The sequence below is a fragment of the Papio anubis genome, chromosome 15 (assembly GCF_008728515.1).
Source record: "Papio anubis isolate 15944 chromosome 15, Panubis1.0, whole genome shotgun sequence".
In the NCBI taxonomy this organism is placed as follows: domain Eukaryota; kingdom Metazoa; phylum Chordata; class Mammalia; order Primates; family Cercopithecidae; genus Papio; species Papio anubis.
In genome coordinates, this window is record NC_044990.1 from 68754159 (window position 1) to 68768935 (window position 14777).

The following is a 14777-nucleotide window of genomic DNA, read 5'->3' on the forward strand; positions in this document are numbered from 1 at the left end:
TAAGCTGCCACGGGAGTGGTCCTCTGCTGTGCCACAACAGGAAATGAATGCACTAGTCCTCATTTCTGTCAATAACCCTGTGGATATTGCTGGTATCGCACTTTCATGTGTCTTAGTTAACAACGGGACACATTGTATTGTCATTGTATTGGTTTCTTCCTTTTTCTAATGGAGACTAACTTCAATGCTGCCTTTATACTGTTTTTTTACAGATCTCCATCAAATCTGAGGGGTTTTGCTTAACAATGCTTTACTCTGCTCCACTGGTTAGATACAATCCTGTCTGCTTCTAACAAATTGCCACCATTTATCAGCAATTAACACCCGCCTAAAATAGAAGGGAAAGAAACCCTAAGGATTAGAGAGGAAAATTTCACTTTCTGACCTTCCAATCTGTGCTTAAAAGGCAAGCATTGAATTTGTGTATTGCTAGAGTGTTATTAAATGGAATCCTTAACTTGAATAATACAAATATATATTTGCATAGTAATTTGAACATTAATCTTCACAATACAATGAGAAGTCATGAGATATATTATTATCTTCATTATATCATGTATTTGATTTCAGCAAGGTTATTTAAAGGATAGTAATAAAGCGGATTGTGGAGTTAGTTTCTTTTACTATAGATTTCCTATGCATGCTGCATGCCTGCCCTGCTCCCTAAGAAAGTATCATCACTTATTTATGCTTTTTATTTCAAACATCCTAGTATTCATAAACTCTTATTGAATCCTGTCTTTTTTAAAATGCTGCTTCTTTTTCCAAATATTTTTAGAAATATTTTCAAATATGTAGCATAGTTGAAATAATATTACAGTGTCCATTAATATATCTGTCAAATGTCTACCACTGACATGGTACTGCATGTTACTTATATCTATGCAACATTTTATCCATCTATTATTCCATTTTATTTATGATGTCTAAAAAGTAAAATTTAGAAGTCAGTTCAGCTTTCCGTAAATAGCATGCACATTGTTACTTAGAATTCACCATTTTAATTATTTTTCTTTTGAGATTTTACTTACAATAGAAAGCACAGATCTTAAGTGTACAGTGTCTCAGGTTTGACACAGGTATGTACCTTTTTAAGACACCCAGAACAAACTGATATATTGTTCCAGATTATAAATATTAAGATCTTTTGTGTAACACCTACAACAATATTCCTCTAGCCTTAAAGTACTTGTCAAACTCAAAACCTGCTTAAACTGTCAGTTTTCCTTCTTAACTTGAACCTGCAGAACATACTTTTCCAGCCTTGCTTACCCGGAGGCCATTTGCTTTAGAAAACTACTTTGCCTGGCACAACACATTCTTGTTTCCTTGTTCCTTTTACTCCCAATCAACCCACTTCCCTGAGACATATAAAACGTTTGCTTATGGTCAGAAGGCAGGAGAGTATTACTTTCACAGTGACCCTTATGCTAACCATGAATAAAGACCTTCTTTTTGCAGATCCACTCCGTGGTGCTTTGTTTCAGGGCATTTTGACAAGTGAACATAAAGCTCTTTGCTTTAGATCACAAAATGGTACTAAATTATTACATAATTAATGGGAATGCTATTTCCAATTAACCAATATATAGATGGTAAATTAATCCGTAGATGTGTTTTATTTTCGTACATATATTTCTGTTTTTGTTGTTACTATTGTTGTTGTATTTGCTTTTTTTTTTTTTTTTTGCTAATATTATCTTTTTTATTTTATTAAAGGAAAAACACTTCTAAGCAGGAAAGAACACAGAAAGACACAGGAAGAGCATGGCACTAATCCTAACACGACAGAAATTTGGTAAAAACTGGATTTTAGACACATGTCCTCCTCTATCAGAAGTGAAAATAATCCCCAAATAGGCATTTGAGGGTGAAAAGAAATTGCAAGTGAGTAGTGAAAAAATGTGAATGAGTGCATGTGAATCCTTGTGCTTTCAAGTGTCTGGATCAGTCAAGACTTGGTTCATAAAAGTCTATTTTTTCTTTTTTTTTGAGACTGAGTCTCGTTCTGTCACCGAGGCTGGAGTGCAGTGGCGTGATCTCAGCTCACTGCAAGCTCCCCCTCCCGGGGTTCACGCCATTTTCCTGCCTCAGCCTCCTGAGTAGCTGGGGACTACAGCCACGTGCCACCACACCCGGCTATTTTTTTTTTTTTTTTTTTTTTTGTATTTCAGTAGAGACAGAGTTTCACCATAATAGCCAGGATAGTCTCGATCTCCTGACCTCCTGATCCACCCACCTTGGCCTCCTAAAGTGCTGGGATTACAGGCGTGAGCCACTGCACTGGGCCACGTCTAGTTATTTTAACCAAGAGCTTGTTGCCTATAAAATCTGTGAAAATTTCGAAAGTCCAGATTCTAGGCTGAACCTCAAAGAAACTTTCTCAGAATATATACAACCTGCTCTAGGTTACTCTTGTATGTTGGAAGCAAGAAATCAACAGTTGCCTAAAATTCTGTGTCAGGGCTGAGAACAAGACACTTCACAATATGACAAGTTGGGCACTGAGAAAACTGCAGGGGCGAGAAGGTTACTCTGACCACCTCCCACCTTTCTTCCCTGATGCATGGTCTAAAGAAAATTCTTTGGCCCTCCTTACCTGGTAGTAGGTCATAAGAACCTCATTTCTGGGGCGTTCTACCGTATATCCACAGGCCAAGAAGAATCTGAACATATAAGCCTTGCTAAGTTCCTCCAAGTTTATTACCAGTAGTTCATACCCCATTTTTGTCCAGTCATACTTCTACACAACTATCCAGTTTTATTGAACCTAATCATAAAAATAGAGTTTGCCCTGGATCCTTGGGTCTTCACTTCTGAAGGCTCCCATGTCACATTAAACTTTGGTTAAATAAATTTGTTATGCTTTCTTCATGTTAATCTACGTTCTGTTATAGGAGTGTAAGCCATTAACCTTGACATGAATGAGGAAAATAAATTCCCTTTTCTCCCCTATCGCTATCAAAGCAATGGCTTCCTGACATCTTGGAATCCAGAGAATGTATAGTATAGCTCCAATGCAGGGATTAAAAGAATAAAGAAGTTGTCACTACAACTACTTCTGCCCTTGGTACTGCTTCTGCACACCCATAAATGTGGAAAACTCTCTCTCTCTCTTTATTTTATTTTATTTTATTTTTTGGCAAACTTGCTTTCTAAAAAAACAGAGTGAACAACAGATAACTCCCGTGAAGTCTAATTGGAGAAAACAGATTCTATTTAGAACTGAAAATGGAAGTACAAACTAGTATGGGAAATAAACCTCTTAAGACCACAAATATCTTCAACTAGAAAAAAAGCAGGAATGGGTTGACTGAGCATATTGCCATAAATATTTTAATCTATGTATGGCTAATTTTCACTTTGTCGTGTTGCATGTTCTTAAATCTAATTACATAGTTGTGTGGTTTATTGTACATTTAAGAATGTATGCAGGAATATTCAGTTTTTAACCAAGAAAAAAGGTGTCCTTCACAAATATTTTTTTGAACAGGTCATGTTCACATAATTTAAAATAAATTTGAAATTAAATTGAAGCAGTGGATGGCAAGGCAATGGATATGAAATTAAAATGACTGATCCTTTTGAAGTTAAAAAGTATATAAATTAAAATACGATTCCAATGGACTGGTGTAACAAGACCTTAACTAGTGCCTAGAAGCAAAAACAGTTTCCACTAATTTAATTAGAAAAAAAATTACATGAAATAATTGAACAAAAATGACCACTTATTTCCCAAAGAGTTTCAGTTATAGCCTTTGAAATCAGGTCATAAGTGGCACTCCAAGCTTCTCCTTTCTTTATAGAGCTAGTTGATACCAAGTGGCAAAAACTGAGAACAAAGGGGTTAACCCAATTTCAAGTTTGTCTTTGATGCACTTCCAAATCTCCTCTTGTGGGAAATGAAAGTGAATTGCTTTAAGTAGTTACAGAGTGGAAATAGATCAGAACAATCAATCTCTGGCCTTGGTAAGAAGATGGTTTAGCTTATTTCTTCTTTGGAACAATATGTCTTGGTTGATTGTATCTGTTTGAAACAAAAAGACCTACAGATATCTGAAGCAAATGCATCATCATTCAACAAGTACAGTCATCTCCATAGAAAACTACTAATGGGAGATTTTATGTTAATCACAATGTCAACAGGGTTTATGTTTACTGGAAAATGTTTCTGTAAATTAGTATTCCCTGTTGCATGTGCTTCTTTATTGAATACTAACAGGCTAGAAAAAGATACAAAATTGGGCTCTAAGTTATTATGCAAGTTTATAATGGGAAAATACTAAATAATGTTTCTAAATAGAAAGAAAACCTCTGTGTTCTTCTTGATAATGAGAGATATTTCATTTCTTATGAATTGCCTCCCTATTGAATAAGGTTTAAAGTGCACACAGTACCCATATGGTCCCCAGAGATCATTTATCATAACTCCTTTCAAATATAACCTCTCTTTCACCTACAAAGAAACTTAGACAACAAAGGCCACTCCTTATGTTCAGCAGAGCATATTTGGATGCAATCTACTATGGCGGAGGTTATGGAACCCTCCTGCCCTATAACTAATTCATTATCATAATGCCAAATTTTCACATACACCCACATAAAAAATAACTGGATAGACATTCAACAATTGGAGCAATAATGGTAACATCAGCATCGACTTATTTAGAAAGTTCAAGATTATTAAGAGCAGAACAACAGAATGCTTCCTGCTTCTTCCTATATACTTTCAAAAAGAATAGTAGAACAAAAAATCTGCAGCTAAAATCTACGGCTTAACTGGGGGAAAAGGTGTCCTTAGGAACTTTAAAATGTGAGAAACTGGTGAAAAACCATTGGCTGCTACAATATCCACATGGCAGCAGCATTTGTTTAGGAGAAAACAGAGCTAACTAAGGCAGCTGGACATCTGTTGGCTTGAAAATAAGATATTAATTTCTATGCATGAATATACTTAAAATGTTTAATTTAGACGTTTTTAATTATAATTTTAAAATGTATAGCCATAGAGAATATTAGTGAACCACCTTGTTATTTTGAAACATTGTAAATAAATATCAAAAAATTAGCACTATCCTGTTTTCTTGTATGAATTGAACTTTATGGAACCACATATTTAAAATGAGATACTTGAATTTATATAAATTGTTCAACTTAAAAAATATGATAAATTACACTGTCATTATTTTGCAAATGCACATGAAGAAATTGATCTGTAATTATTACTATTTAAAAACACTGCAGAGAGAAAAACAATATAGTAATGTTTGCTTCCTGAAAGGAATACACAACGTATAAAACAGTATTGAGCTCTATTTTCTCCCAAAATGTCGTACTTTGTTTTGAGCATGACTCTATAACCTTTGTCAGAACATACAAGAAGCAGTGAGAATATTGTATGACACTATAGGGGTGCTATCCGAAATGTCAAGATAATGCGTCTCTCTGTAGGATAAATGACCACCTAGAAGTAATGGCATAAATTTTAATACGTTGTGAAAAAATTTAGTCTACAGATACAAGAAGCTAAGAGTTACCTTGGCAGGATAAAAACAGAGAAAATCAAATCTATGCATACCGTAAGAATACAGTCAAACTCAATGACAAAATTTCAACAGCAATCAGAGAGGTTAAAAACACTTCACAAACAGAGGAACATGATGATAGGAATGACGGCTGACTTCTCATCTTCGATGCTAGAAAGCAAAGCAATGCTATCTCTAGAGTTCATGAGAAAGGGATAAAGTTAGCTTTGAATACTCTATCAAATGAAATAATATCCTAGAAATAAGGATGAAATAATGACATTTTCATATAAGAAAAGCTGAGTGAATTCATTTTTACCTGTGCTACTAGAAATGCTAAATAAAGCTCTTCATGCTTAAGGGAACAATCAAGTGATAGAGACTCTATCAATAGAAAGAAATGCAAAATAATAGAAATAATAAAGATATGGACAAATATAGACTATTTTAATTTTTCCTTCGATTCATTAAAAGTACTTTAACTCTTCAAAGAAAAAAATTAGAATTTGGTGCACTGTATATTTAGAAGTAAAATATGTTACAATAATAATATAAAATATGGTAAGGAGTGCAATGAGATGATACTGCAATTAAGTTCTTAGATTTTACCTGAAATGGTACAACATTACTTTTAGTAGACTGATAGATTAATTAGACATGCTTTAGCCTCTGGAGAAACCACTAGAAAAATATACAAAAAATTTCTTCTAAAAAGCAAATTGCAGAAATAACAGAATATTCAAGCAGTTATTTTTAAAAGACATAAAAGAAAAAATAAGCAGATAGCAGAAACAAAAACAAATTGAAATAATTTTATTAAATATAAAGAACTAAATACTGCAATTTAAAGTGATTCCATGTCAGACTTGCCTATTCTATGCAGAGATAAGCTGAATGGAAGAAGATGAAAAAAGGATAAACCGTACCAAGTAGAAGCTCAAAAAAAATTGGATATATTAACATTGTCAAAAAAAGACTTTGAGGCAAGGAGTGTTACCACAGATTAAGAGATAACATCATATAATAAAAGAGTGATTTCTTTAGAAAAACCTGGCAATACAAAATTAGTATATATCTAATAATAGAGTAGGAAAATATATGAAGTGACAAAAATAAAAACAGAGAAGGTCACAATCATACTTAGAGGTTTTTAGCACTGCTTCCTCACTAATTAATAAAACAAGTACACAAAAAAATCAGATTTGGGGCCGGGCGTGGTGGATCACGCCTGTAATCCAAGCACTTTGGGAGGCCAAGGCGGGCAGATACTTGAGGTCAGGATTTCAAGACCACCCTGGCCAAAATGGTGAAACCTTGCCTCTACTAAAAATACAAAATTTAGCTGGGTGTGGTGGTGCATGCCTGTAATACCAGCTACTCGGGAAGCTGAGGCTTCACTTGAACCCGGGAGGAAAAGGTTGCAGTGAGCTAAGATCATGCCGTTGCACTCCAGCCTGGGCAACAAAGTGAGACTCTCTATCAAAAACTAATAATAATAATAATAAGATTTATGTCTTTGGAACAACATTGTCAGCATGAACTAATTTACATTTATAAGATACTATTCCCACCAACTGCAGAATATACAATTTTTTCTAATGCACATAGAGCGTTCAGTAAGCTCTACTATATTTGGGCCATAAAACCAGACTCAAATTTCAGAATAATAAAATCTTATGCAATATTGTTCTCTGTCTGTAATGATATAAAATTAAACTGGGCACAGTGACTCACGCCTGTAAACCCAGAACTTTGGGAGGCTGAGATGGGTGGATCTCCTGAAACTCTTGTATTAGCCCAGGACTATTTCAAACTTCTGGATATGTAGAGGCAGAAAAAAAAAAAAAAGAGTATCCGTTTAAGACAGTTTATCAGGTTGGTGGTTGTGGATACTCAGTTCAGAATTCTGTCTGAACAGATTTTTAAATGCTTCTGTTACAGGTTCAATTTATAGTCTCTCTAAATTAAAAAAAAAATACTCTAGTTGGTCAGTCTACTGGCTTGTTTTAGGAGGTAACAGTGATAGTTTTCTAAATAATCAGTGGGGACATTAAGGTGAAAAGGTTTTCATTGCCTGCTTCATCTTCAACATCACTTAGTGCACTCCAGGTCAGAGAAGAACAAAGGATAAAATGTTTTCACAGCCTATTTCTCCCTTTATAGGTTCTTAGAAGCCTCATTCTGTGAAGTCAACTTATATCTCACTGGTTAGAACAGAGTTATCTGGACACACCTAAAGCAGTGATTACTATTTTGGACGCTGTTAGTGTCAGGAAAGAGAACAGCAGGTAATCACTGGTGAGGCAAACCTTGCTCAATTTCTCCTTGAGGTGCTGTGTCTATATGTGCACATGGAGTCAGTATTTGAAATTAAGACAAGTCTCTAATGAAAACAGGTCTAGAGCCACATTTCTTAGTTCAGCTTGGTCCCACACAGATAATTTCAAATTATTTAACAAAATCCTGCTAATAATGAATGTCAGAGTATAATAGGCTAAGAAACTGGACTTATTAAAATAGCAAATTTATTGAAATCAGAAAGCAAACTGAATATTGTGAAAGAATAATTCAGTGCCTAAATCAAAGTTTTTGTTAAAAGCAATATACAATTTTTTCCTACTTATCAAAATTGCAGGTATTAGTATGATATAGTGTCATAGAAGCAAATTTGAAAAATCCTGTGAGGTCATAATAGGTCAGACTCCCAAATATTTTTTGACATTTTTATATTTTCTAAATTCCTCTACATATGTATTATATTTAGAGAATAATTTAAAAGATAGAGAAAATACATCCTTTTGGGCCTGGCGTGGTGGCTCATGCCTGTAATCCTAGCAATTTGGGAGGCCAAGGTGGGCGGATCACCTGAAGTCAGGAATTTGAGACCAGCCTGGCCAAAATGGCAAAATCCTATCTCTACTAAAAATACAAAAATTAGCCAGGCATGGTGGTGCATGCCTATAGTCCCAGCTACTCAGGAGGCTGAGGCAGGAGAATGCCTTGAACCTGGGTGGCAAAGGTTGCAGTGAGCTGAGATTGCACCATTGCACTCCAGCCTGGGCAACAGAGCATGACTCTGTCTAAAAAAAAGAAAAGAAAAATACACTTTTTTGTCTCCCAAATACTGATGTATGTTGTATTCTCATGGCTCAAGAAACCTTTTGAACTTCATTATCCATACCTTACATTTCTACTCTAGTGAGAGTGTACCATTGTGGGTATCTTAACAAATCAGTAAGCTCACACAGCATATGTTGACAGGGCCTTAAGCAAAGAGAATTACTAACACATAGTCCTCAGAGATTGAAGGCAGGAAAACAAAGCTTCCTACCCTGGCAAAGAAGTGCTATGTTTCAGAGAGCTTTGCAGATGAGCAGTGTAAGGCAAATTCAAAAGGGGGTTAGGGCCGGAAGTGGTGACAAGGCCAAATTCCATCAGCAACAAAATCATGTCCAGGTAAGTCTCTCAATAGATAATTACTTGAGTAAAATCTTAGCTACTCTTCAAGATTTTACTTTTTATTTATTTATTTATTTTATTTATTTTTTTAGAGAGTCTCCCTCTGTCGCCCAAGCTGGAATGCAGTGGTATGATCTCGGGTCACTGCAACCACTGCCTCACGGGTTCGAGTGATTCACCTGCCTCCGTCTCCCGTGTAGCTGGGATTATAGAAGCCCGCCACCACGCCCAGCTAATTTTTGTATTTTTAGTAGAGACGAGGTTTAGTAGAGACGAGGTTTCACTATGTTGGCCAAGCTGGTCTCGAACTCCTGACCCTAAGTGATCTGCCTGCCTTGGCCTCCCAAAGTGCTGGGATTACAGATGTAAGCCACCATGATCAGCCTATTCTTCTAGATTTTAACTTTGTAGTGTGGACAATATATTTTATTTTTTGATATCTTTATCCACATTTCTATTAAAAGGATCTTGAAATCGTATGGGGGTTTTTGATCTCACTTAGTATATGAAAATCTCTTTTGTGGGGTTCTCAAGATGTCTTTACTGCCATCTGAAACACTAAGACATAGTGACAATTGGTCCTCCAATTGTTAAAGTTGTGTTATTACCTCACAGAAAACACTAGTGAGGGAAAGACACCTGCTGGATAGCCTTCCTCCTTTCTCTCTTCATCTTCATCTTCCTCTCCTCCACGCATGGACATCTGTATAGACAAAACTTCTTGAATTTATTGACACATAACATACTGAGTAAACACAAAACATACCGAGTAATTTGCATAAAGTGCAAATTAACGCGGTTCACCTATTCTCAGATTCTTTCACACCTTCTTACAAACCATATTCAGCCTTTTTTTTTTTTTAATATGGAAAGTTCTACTATCAAAGTGAACTAATCTGAATAGTATAATAGTGCAGCCACAAATATATAACTAGGCTTACACCTATGTAACCCCCACACACATCTAGCACTCTAATGGTGCCCCTGTTCTTAATTACATTGTAACCTATTCCCTAGAAGTTACCACTATTCTTACAACTATTAACATTAATTAGGATTGCTTGTTCTTCAACTCTATATAAATGTAATTATACAGTATATATTCTTTTGTATCTAGGTTCTTTTATCCAACATAATATCAATGAGGTTATTTCATGTCCTGTGTCTGAATATTTCCCTCTTTTTTTTTTTTTTTTTTTTAGATGGAAGTCTTGCTCTGTTGCTCCACGCTGGAGTGCAGTGGCATGTTCTTGGCTCACTGCAACCTCCGCCTCCCGGGTTCAAGTGATTCTCCTGCCTCAGACTCACAAGTAGCTGGGATTACAGGCACATGCCACCAGGCCTAGCTAATTTTTATATTTTTAGTGAAGACATGGTTTCACCATGTTGGCCAGGCTGGTCTTGAACTCCTGACCTCAAGTGATCCACCCACCTCGGCCTCCCAAAGTGCTGGGATTACAGGCATGAGCCACCGCACCTGGCCCATTTCCTTCTTGTTAAATTGATATTGTAGATGTGCTCACTCTGCCATTATTACTATTTTCATGCTATGGCATACACAGGGAGCATATATTCAGAGAATTTATAACTTACAAGTCAAGATTAAAAACTCAAGAAGAATTTTCTTCCCAGAATTCATTGACTCAGTTACTACTGTTCCAGGTAAATTTTTGAGTTAATGTACAATTTGACTTCTTTTCAGCTCATTCTACTTAAAAGAATAAAAATTAACATTCACAATTTGGAGGTTAACAATTTGCACATTCCCTATCCACACAGAATAGGAAAATGGATTAACTTATTTCCAAAAGCAAGTTGCTTGCAGAAATTCACATTGCTCACACTATTTATTCTTTCAAAAATACTCATTGAGATCCAACAAGAGCCAGAAATTATATTCAGCACAGGTTATGAAATGATAAAGAAAAGGTATCAACTATACCAAGAAACCTATATCAGGGCTGCTCAGTTTTCTCCTGGGCCCACAAGTATAGTAAAACCTGGCAACACAATGTGGCAAGTGCTAGGACAGAAGTATACATGTGGTACTATGAAGGGACTGAGGACAGAGAATTAAATGTTCTGGAGCTGGAAAGGAGAGGCAACGGTGGTGAGTGGTACCACTAAACCATTTTTAGTGCAAGTGATGAAAGCAACCTTGACCTTTAGTAAACCAAAATTGTCCTGAGTTTATGGCTTAATAATAATGTATTCTCAACAAGAAAAATTTCTTACAAACCCATGCTGTATACATCTATACAAACACAAAGAAGAAATATAATAAAAATGTACATGAATTAGAAGATACTGGAAGTTAAAGTAATTTTATTCAGCAGTCACAATATTAGAGTTCGTTATTATGAGTTCTGAGTAGCACCCAAGTTGTTTCAAAGTTAGATTACAGATATTGTCTTTAACTTGTGTTTGTATCTTTCTTCCCATGACAATGACATATTATTATCAATAAGACTACAAAATCTTTTGAAATAGCTGGGTTTAAACGATACCACATTAAAGCACTCACCTTGAAATATCATTTCCTATAGTTCCTCTCCCTCTTTACTTCTACTGATTCCTGCGTATGAACCAGTCCCTTGTTTTATTATCTCAGAGTTAAGAGCAACATTAATTTAAGAGAAATTAGGTAAAAAAAAAAAAAAAAAAAGGCCTATCGACAATTTTTGGGTTGACTTGAGGATTGTGTTTGTTTGTTTGTTTGTTTGGTTGCTTTTTGGAGATGGAGTCTCACTCTGACTCTCAGGCTGGAGTACATGCATTGGTGGGATTTCTGCTCACTGCAACCTCCACTTCCCGGATTCAAGTGATTCTCCTGCTTCAGCCTCCCGAGTAGCTGGATTTACAGGCATGCACCATCGCGCCTGGCTAATTTTTGTATTTAAAGAAGAGACAGGGAGTCGTTGGCAAGGCCTGAGTCCTGTCCTCTTGCTCTCCTCCCCAAACAGCATGAGCTTCACCACTCGCTCCACCTTCTCCACCAATGACCATTCCCTGGGCTCTGTCCAGGCATCCAGCTAAGGTGCCCGGCCAGTCAGCAGCATGACCAGCATCTATGCAAGGCCCCAGGGGCTCTGGTTCGCGCATCTCCATGTCGCTCTCTACCAGCTTCCTGGGTGACATGGGGTCCTGGGGCCTGGCCATGGGGATGGTAGGGGATTTGGCAGGAATGGGAGGCATCTAGAACGAGGAGACCATGCAATGCTTGAACGACTGCCTGGCCTCCTACCTGGAGAGTGAGGAGCCTGGAGACCGAAAACTCGAAGTTACAGAGCAAAATCCTGAAGAGCAAAATCCGGGAGCACCTGGAGAAGAAGGGACCCCACGTCAGAGACTGGAGCCATTACTTCAAGACCACTGAGGACCTGAGTGCTCAGATCTTCACAAATACTCTGGACAATTCCCGCATCCTTCTGCAGATAAACAATGCCCGTCTTGCTGCCCATGACTTTAGAGTCAAGTATGAGACAGAGCTGGCCATGCGCCCGTCTGTGGAGAATGACATCCATGGGCTCTGCAAGGTCACTGATGATGCCAATGTCACTTGGCTGCAGTTGGAGACAGAGATTGAGGCTCTCAAGCGGTAGCTGCTCTTCATGAAGAACTATGAAGAGGAAGTAAAAGGCTTACAAGCCCAGGTTGCCAGCTCTCGGTTGACCATGGACGTAGATTCCCCCAAATCTCAGGACTTCACCAAGATCATGGCAGACATTCGGCCCAGTATGATGAGCTGGCTCGGAAGAACTGAGAGGAGCTGGACAAGTACTGGTGTCAGCAGATTGAGGAGAGGACCACAGTGGTCACCGTGCAGTCCGCTGAGGTTGGAGCTGCTGAGATGACACTCACGGAGCTGAGACATACAGTCTAGTCCCTGGAGATCAACCTGGACTCCATGAGAAATCTGAAGGCCAGCTTGGAGAACAGCCTGAGGGAGGTGGAGGCCCGCTATGCCCTGCAGATTGAGCAGCTCAACGAGATCCTGCTGCACCTGGCGTCAGAGCTGGCACAGACCCAGGGAGAGGGACAGCACCAGGCCCAGGAGTACAAGGCCCTGCTGAACATCAAGGTCAAGCTGGAGGCTTGCCACCTACCACAGCCCACTGGAAGATGGCGAGAACTTCAATCGTGGTGATGCCCTGGACAGCAGCAGCTCCATGCAAACCAACCAAAAGTCCACCACCAGCCGGATAGTGGATGACAAAGTGGTATCTGAGACTAACACCATCAAAGTTCTGAGACATTAAGCCAGCAGGGTACTCTTTGGAGAGCAAGAGGCCAATAAGAAGTTCAGAGGTAAAAATAAATTAATTAATTTAAAAAAATAAAGTAGAGACAGGGTTTCACTGTGTTGGCCAGGCTGGTCTCGAACTTCTGACCTCAAGTGATCCACTCTGCTTTGGCCTCCCAAAGTGCTGGGATTACAGGCATGAGCCATCGTGCGCCACGACTTGAAGATTTTTCTGATAGAACTGCTTTTTTACAGAATATGTTATTTAAACTATTTTCCTTAGTCAAAAAGATGAATCCCATAATAATTGAAGTTTAAAATGTATGGATATTTTTGGAACATAGAGACAACACTCAAGTTTTTTGTGATACTCATTCATAAAGAGTTCACAGATCTCTGTTAAAATTTTGAAAGTGATCAAACACAATCACTTTATTATTGTTAAAGATTATAATAAAATGCCAATCATGACAAATTAGTTTTTGATAACTACTAGGCAGCATTGTTTGAAATGATTTAGGATTAGTATTTAACTGTCTATTCAAAATCTTTTATAATATAAAAGATTCTTTATGAGCTTGTTGATTTTGATGTTTGAAAAGTGCTTACTACAGTTTCCCTATTATTAAGACAAAGTAAGAAAAGAAACTTGGTTAAACCAGAGAGAATGTTAATAATCATGACGGGGGAAGTTTTATTTGTGAAGGCTTTTATAAAATATTTACCTACAAACAAGTACAATGAAGGGACCACAATGTTGCAACACTCAGATTCTTCAGATGCCAATCTGGGTCAGAGCTGCCCTAGGCCTTGCTCAAGAGAAAGTTACACATCAAAGGAAAGGTGAAAAGTTCTCATCACACATTAAAAAACCTTGCAACTCTCCTTGACTTTCTTTTCTCAAGATGGTTTTGAAGTGATTGAAATAGGTAACATTCTGTCCAAATAGTGTTATGTGAAAGGAATTTCTAAAGAAAATCTAGCTGCTGCCAACAATTTGCTCACATAATTTTCTTTTGGTCTTTGTATGTAGCATCGTTATTCAAGTAATATTTATTGATTTATGAACATTCTTAATTGGCTAGGTTCTCTATGAGTTATAATTAAGAAAATACAGTACCCCACATTAAAAAACTTTTTGAAACCAGAAGTTTTATTTTAAATAAATACATAATTTTCAATAATTGTCAGATTATTATTGTACATTATTTGCCTTCAAGTGTTGAGTATTAAGAAAATAGACAAATGGGCCGGGCGTGGTGGCTCATGCTTGTACTCCCAGCCCTTTAGGAGGCCGAGGCTGGCGGATCACGAGCTCAAGAGATCGAGACCATCCTGGCCAATCAACATGGTGAAACCCTGTCTTTACTAAAAACACAAAAACTAGCTGGGCATAGTAGTGCATGCCTGTAGTCCCAGCTACTCAGGAGACTGAGGCAGGAGAATTGCTTGAACCTGGGAGGCACAGGTTGCAGTGAGCCGAGATCGTGCCACTGTACCCCAGCCTGGGCAATAGAGTGAGACTCCGTCTCATAAAAGAAAAAAAAAAA

At 37.5% G+C, this 14777-nt stretch overlaps 2 pseudogenes; both read left to right on the forward strand.

The window, feature by feature from the left end:
- Window positions 1–1915, forward strand: part of LOC100997199 — a 44510-nt pseudogene extending 42595 nt beyond the window's left edge.
- Window positions 1916–11811: 9896 nt separating this feature from the next.
- LOC116270534 lies at window positions 11812–13721 on the forward strand (annotated as a pseudogene).
- The last annotated feature ends 1056 nt before the right edge of the window (window positions 13722–14777 follow it).